General features: G+C 56.4%; 1 pseudogene; it reads right to left on the bottom strand.

The window, feature by feature from the left end:
• Nucleotides 1-724: 724 nt before the first annotated feature.
• On the bottom strand, nucleotides 725-4462 carry LOC150018687 (protein PIMREG-like; annotated as a pseudogene).
• Between the last annotated feature and the right edge of the window lie 1972 nt (nucleotides 4463-6434).

Genomic DNA, 6434 nt, shown 5'->3' with positions numbered 1-6434 from the left:
GCCAGGGCTCCCATGCCTTCCTTTGGAGCAGGGATGGGAGCTGGTTCCCAATACCCTGGCACTGGTAACATGGGGTGACTCCTCGCAGATCCCATTCCTGGGTGCACAACTCAGTGCTTAGTGCTCAGATACCTTCTGGAGCCTGCACTTCACGTTGCAAAAGAGACAATCACAAGGCTCAAGTGTGGGAGCATCTCAAAGCCCAAAAGGGGAGTAGGATGAACACCCCCCCTACCCCTCCCAGGTCTCTTGAGCCACCCTTGGGCTGGGGCAGGTAGTCTCTGCCGGGCTCAGATGTGGCCCAGGGGGCACTGCTATGTCCTAGAGACTTTCTCCAGGAACTCGAGGGGAGGCACGGACCCTAGGTGTGGGGACATGGGGGTCAAGTGTTGCTTTCTTCCTGCAAGACAGAGCTCAGGACAGGGGAAGTAAGGGTACCATAGCATTCCCCCAAAATGAGGGGCTGGAAGGGGACAGGGTCAGGAAGGTGAGCAGCTCCGGCTCCGAGCTGGCAGGAAGACTGTACTTCCCATCCTGCTGGCCATCAGCTCTGTGGGTTTTTCCAGAAGACTCGGTTCTCCAAATATGCATATGTGCTCACGTGGGAGGAGGAGGAGAGGAAGCAGGGGCCGCTGAGAGTGGTGCTTGGTGCTCGGGAGGATGGCGTTACCTGAAGGGCACTGTCCTCAGTCACGAAGAAGAGAGAGTCATGTCACCACTAGAGACAGGAAAGCAGGAGAGACAGATACCATTGGGTGCTTCACGCTCCGGGGGGCCCTCCCAACTCGGACTAGACAAGACCAGACCCGACAACATGGTGGGAACTTGGCACGCTCGGCACATAGTCAAAGCCGTCCAGGCCCCACCGAAAAACCCGTCATGGCCATGTACAAATGGCTCCAAGCTAGGGCAGCTCCAGACCCAGGATCTGCCCTCACGACGGGGTCCTGAGCAGACAGACCAGGAGCTCCAAGCAGCCATGCAGCTTTTCCCAACTCCATGGGCAGGCCGGGCATCAGGGAGCCATGGCGAGTGTCGGAGGCAGGGCAGGCCTTTCAGGAACCAGGTACCAGTCTGGTGCAGTTCTGCGTGATGGACAAGGGCCATATATATCCGGGGTGCATCCTTAACCACCGCCCCAGCCCCAATTAGGTCTTTTGTGCCCTCTGGTGTTGCAGATAAAGAGACCAAGGCTCAGAGGAGGGGAGGGACTGGCCAGGGTCACACAGTGGGCCAGAGCCAGAGGCCTGCCTAAAAAGGAGGACCCTCCCAGCCATTTCCCTCTGAAGCATGGGAAGCCAGCTTACCTCTCTTCAGCCACAATGGCCACATCCAGCTCCTGGGACAGCTTCTGGAGATGTTGGATTCCTGCCCCCACAAGCTCTAGGTCGCTGTCAGACTCACTGAATAGAAGGAAAAAGCCACAGGCACCAGTAACTAGTTGGAAATCTGTGGCAGGAGCCCCTTTCAACCCAGCACTGCAGCCTGGGGTCTATGGGGGCTGGTCATCCCCCTAGAACCTCACTCCAGGAAGTGACATCAGAGCAACTTAGAGCAGCTGGCAGAAAACGGATGGATTGAGGCTCATGAGATCAAGGTCAAGGGCAGGCGATCCTGCAAAAAGGTGAGTCCTGCTCTTCCTCACTTGGGGCTCAGTCCCAAGATGGCTGCCAAACTGGTGTCCGGGCTCACTAGGAGGCTTGGGAGAGTGTGATACAGACAGAGCTAAGCTCACCTCTTTCTTTTGCAGATGGGGAAACTAAGGCCCTAAGGGCTTCCCCGGCTCCCTGACTGGGGGTGGGGGGGGAGGCCCAGGAGGTGCCCAGAAGCCATTGGACCATTAACGCTTTGGGGGCAGGGTGCTCTTCTGCTTACCTGGGTGAGCAGAGGGGCTCTGTAGAGGAGTAGGGGCTCCGGAAGGCGGCCTCCCTCCTGGACCTCCGCAGTGGGTATGCGCGTGGGCCCACGTGGGTGGAGAGGCAGTGATGCTCTCTCTCCCAGGGGCTCAGACTTGAGCGGACAGTGGTGGGTCCAGACAGCCGGGTGCTCCTCTGGCTCATGCTGCGACCTGTGGGGCTATTGCCCTTCTGTGTCTCCCTCTTCCTCCTCCTGGCTTTCACCTGAGTTCCCACCAGCCACTTGGAACCGCTGTGGCAGGACTCCTGGATTCTCTGAGACAGGTATGTGGAAATGTGAGCACAGATAAGCCAAGGACAAGCACCCTAGTCTCCAAGCCATACCTCTGGCCCCTCCACCTGTCAGCTGTCCTGCACACACAAGCAGCTTTTAGTCGCAGCGGCGAGGGATATGGGTGATGCCATGTGGCATGGGTCCTCTGCCAGGGCCCAGTTTAGAGCCCCCAGGGTATGAGTGCAGGGGTCAGCGGCAGAGCCACTCTGGCTCATAGAGCCTCCATTCACCTAAATCCGAACCCTCTTTCGGGACACAGACTAATCCAGAGACTCGAGGGCAAAGCCTGCTCTCCAGGATACCATGGGATAATTTGTCCCTCTGCTTCTGGTCTTACTCTATTCCATCCTCCACACTGATGCACAGAGATCATCTCAGGGGCAGTTCTTATCATGACACTCAACTGCTCCACACCATTCTAGGGCTGCTCATCACCCACAGAGTCAAGCCCTAACCCCGAGCCTTTCACACCAGCTGGACGACGGCTGTGCCTCCACTTGGAAGTCCGCGGGGTCATCTCACACCCAACGTGAGTGACAGCTTCCTGCCCAAACATGTCATCTGACACCATACCCTTCCAAATCTACCTTCTGAGCAGCTCTCAAAGTTGCTTACTCCTCTGCAAGTCCAGGCCCCCAGGTCCCCTCATGGAAAAGTCCCTTTTCCATCAAGTAGCTGAACAACAAGTTCTAATATGCTAATTAGACCCGGTTCCCACGCTGTTATAAGTTCTTCCCACTGGCTCCAAGACTACCGGTATCTCTCGGGAGTGTGGACACCTTGGGCACTCTGGGCGCCTCTCACTGCCCTGCCTTGCTCTCTGGCCACACCCAAACTAAGCTCCTGCCAGCTCTCTTCACTTTCTCCATCTCCCTCGGCTCTGAGTCTGGACTCACACTAGTCCCCCGGTCTTACATGCTCCTCGTTCTTCCCCTTTCTTGAGTGAATTCCATGGAATGACCTGCTCAGGGAAGTCTTCACCCACTAAGCTTGTTTCGGGTGTCCTCCCACCATGAGCCACTTGCTTACAATTTCATCTTGTGTTGTGGGGGGATGTTTCCTCGAGGACACTGTTCTCGTTCACTCACTCAACTGTTTGTCGAGCACCTACTAAGTGCCAGGAACTATTCGGGGTGCTGGGGACACACCACTGAACGAATAAAGTCCTTGTCTTTATGGCACCTATGCTCTTGGGGGCTCCTTAAGGCAGCACTGGACCTGGACATGGTCAGCAGTACCTGGGACACGGCACCCCAGGCGTTCTTAGCTGAGCGAGCTGCAGCCTGGAGGCCCTGCTGCTCCGGCTCTGGGGTTTCCAGGCGTGTCCAGGAGGGGCCCGGCCCCGCGTCGCGTCGAGGCTGACTGCTCTGAGGGGCAGCCTCCCTTGGAATTGTCCGCAGAGGGAGCCCAGGGCTCCCCTGGGGGTCTCCAGATGGTCAGCTGCGGGCTGCAGCACCTCATTCTCCTGCAGCTGCTCGTGGTCCTGTAGAGATCTCCTGCAAATGGAGACACTCACGCCTGGCCACCGAGAGGCCGGCCATCTGCCTGGCCAAGAGTCTGTTCTGTCCGCCAGACCCTGGGGAGGAGGTCAAAAGGCAGGTCAGCAAGGCCTCCTCCACCCCATTCTCAAGCTCCACATGGACAAACCCTGGGTAAAGGAGAAGCAGGCTGGGGAGGGGTGCACTTGGCAACTGTGGGTGCCAGGAGGAGGTGCTTCCTGAAACGTGGAGATGGTCAACAAGGCCCAGAAGAGGACAGAGGCTGAACAAGGCTGGTCAGCGTTTCCCGCGGTCCCTTGTCTAAAACAGCTGTCTCTCCATCCCAGCCTCCTCTCTGCCAGGGTCGCCTCATGATCAGCCCTCCTGGAGCCTCAGCAAATGGGCCCAGCGCGCGATCAGCGCCTCTTTTACAACTTGCCCTGACCCAGTGCGCTCCTGCCGAGACCCTGGCCGGCGGGCCAGAGCCCCGGATTTCCAACTTGGCAATACCCAGACGCCCCACCCCCGCGGTCCAGGTCTCTTCTGAACAGAAGCCCCACGATGCCCCGGCCTGCACTCACCCAGGAGCTTCCACGGTCACCGGACGCCGAGCACAGATGCACCTCGCCCACCCCAGCTGATTTTTGAAACTCCGCGCGGACCCGCCCCCTGGCTCTGTTCTGGTAGCCGATTGGCTCCGTCCCCGCCTCGCTGTCGCACCAGGGATCCCATTGGCTCTCTGCTCTTGAGGCCGTGAATCTCGCTCTCAGATTTGCCGGGTTGTCCCCGTTCATCCCTAAGGACACCGGCGGGGCTGGGTGCGGCGTGACGCTGCCTGATGCTCTGTGTCCGCGGGTCCCGCCCCCCCGTCGCCGCCGGATTCCTCTGCCGCCCGCAGGCTCGGCCCGGCGCCACCTCCCGGACGCCCGGCGGCAGGCCGCCGGGGCCCCTCCTAGCACTGCAGGGAGTTCTGGCGGGTCTTACTGGGCGGGGCGGAGGCGGGGCCCCGGGCGCTTCGGGACCCCCTCCCACCCAGCTTGGAGGTCTCAGAGGTTTGGTCACAAAGAACTGGGGGCCTGAGTTCCCGTGGAGGTTTCGTTTCAAACTTCCCTCTTGACCCTCTGCCTTCCTGAGACAAAGCTTTGCGCTCGTGTTCCCCATGCTCGCCACCCCCCCCGTTCTACCCCCTAAAAATGCATCCTGGAAGAGCGGACAGTTGGGAGCACACCTCCGCTCCCTCAGCTCATTGACCTCTTCCCTCTCTCCAGTCGAATGCCTCCCTCCCCTTAGCATCCAAACGAGCGAAAAATTATGACATTTAGAAAGCACCCCGCTCCCTGTCCCTCCTTTATTGGATCTCAGAGCCGCACTGGCCACTCCATCCCTCGGTTTCCTTGGTGCCATCTTCATCTGGTTCGGCCCGCCCCACCCCCACCCCCAGCCACCTTTGCTGAGGGGCTCCTCGAAGCTCTGTCCTTAGTCTCCTCTTCATCTCTGGGTGATCACACCCACCCCTCTGGCCTCGGTTACAGCCCCCACCTCCCTCCGCGCCCCCAACACACGCGGGATGGTGAGAATCCTGAACACACATGGGACAAGTTACATGCACCAAGAACCTGCGTCAAGCACCTTATTATTATGAACTCATTTGACTCTCCTTGCAGCCTAAGACTAGATGAGGAGACTCGGGTATGCAGAGGTTGTGTTTGTTCCCAGTTTGCCACAGTCATTATGTAGCAGTTAGTATGTGTACACAAACCTGCCACTCTGGGCCCAGGGTCCATGCCTCTCCCCACTGCACCTCACTGCCTCCGCTCAGCCTGCACCTCTCCCAGACAGGTGTGTTTAACCACTTCCTGGCCGCCCAGCTCCTCCTGCGCTCTGCACCACCTAAATCAACACCCCAACAAACATCACCCTGGTCTCTCCTGGCCCGCCTCCTTCTCCATGTTCCCTCTCGGATCTTTCCAAATACCTACTGGTGTCTGATAGATGAAACACTGTGCTAAAAATGAGTCATGGAAGTCAATAGAGCAGATGCGTCCTTAACCTCATGGAGCTCAAATCTAGTGTGTGGGGAGAGATGGATATTAACGAATCAAGTTACCAATAATGAATTAATCCAAGAAAATTATGAAACAAAAATAGTCATTTAAAGCTGATACCTAGAGAATGAATTAACCAAGTAAAGCATGTGTGTGTTTGAGTGTGTGCCTGTGTGTGTATATGTGTGTGTGTGGGGGGGACTTCTTGCACAGTGAATATCATGTTCAGGGGAATCAGTACCCAAGTTAAGACCCCAGCACACACACATACTCGTATACATAATGGAAACAAACGTTTCCTGAAACAATACTTGACTATGTGTAATGTCCTTTGATATTTTATCTATTTTTTTAAAGATGCGGGTGACAATTTACTACATGGATTTTACAATGGCTCACCGCTCTAGTTTGCCTGTTCACCTTGGTCCCCTAGTTGGGTTGTTTGTTTCCCAAGTGTTAGAAGTGTTTGTTTCCAAGCCTATTTATGCCAGTAGTATTTGTTACTGTAGTTAGGGAATTGAAGTCATGTCCTTTACCAATGAAATATGAGGGGGGGAGGAGCAAGAGTTGTTATTTTTAGGAAAACTAAATTGAAAGTATGGGAAAGACTGGGGAAAGAGAAACACTTAGAAACAAGTCTTCCAAATTAGATCGTCTTGCCACGATTGTCTGTCAGTACCTGTCACAATGCCTGACACTTCATGTTCATGGCTACAGCAGC

This window comes from Furipterus horrens, unplaced genomic scaffold, assembly GCF_987537825.1.
Source record: "Furipterus horrens unplaced genomic scaffold, mFurHor1.1.pri manual_scaffold_2, whole genome shotgun sequence".
Classification (NCBI taxonomy): Eukaryota; Metazoa; Chordata; class Mammalia; order Chiroptera; family Furipteridae; genus Furipterus; species Furipterus horrens.
Note: the sequence above shows the minus strand (reverse complement) of the source record. Positions and strands in the feature narration are given on the sequence as shown.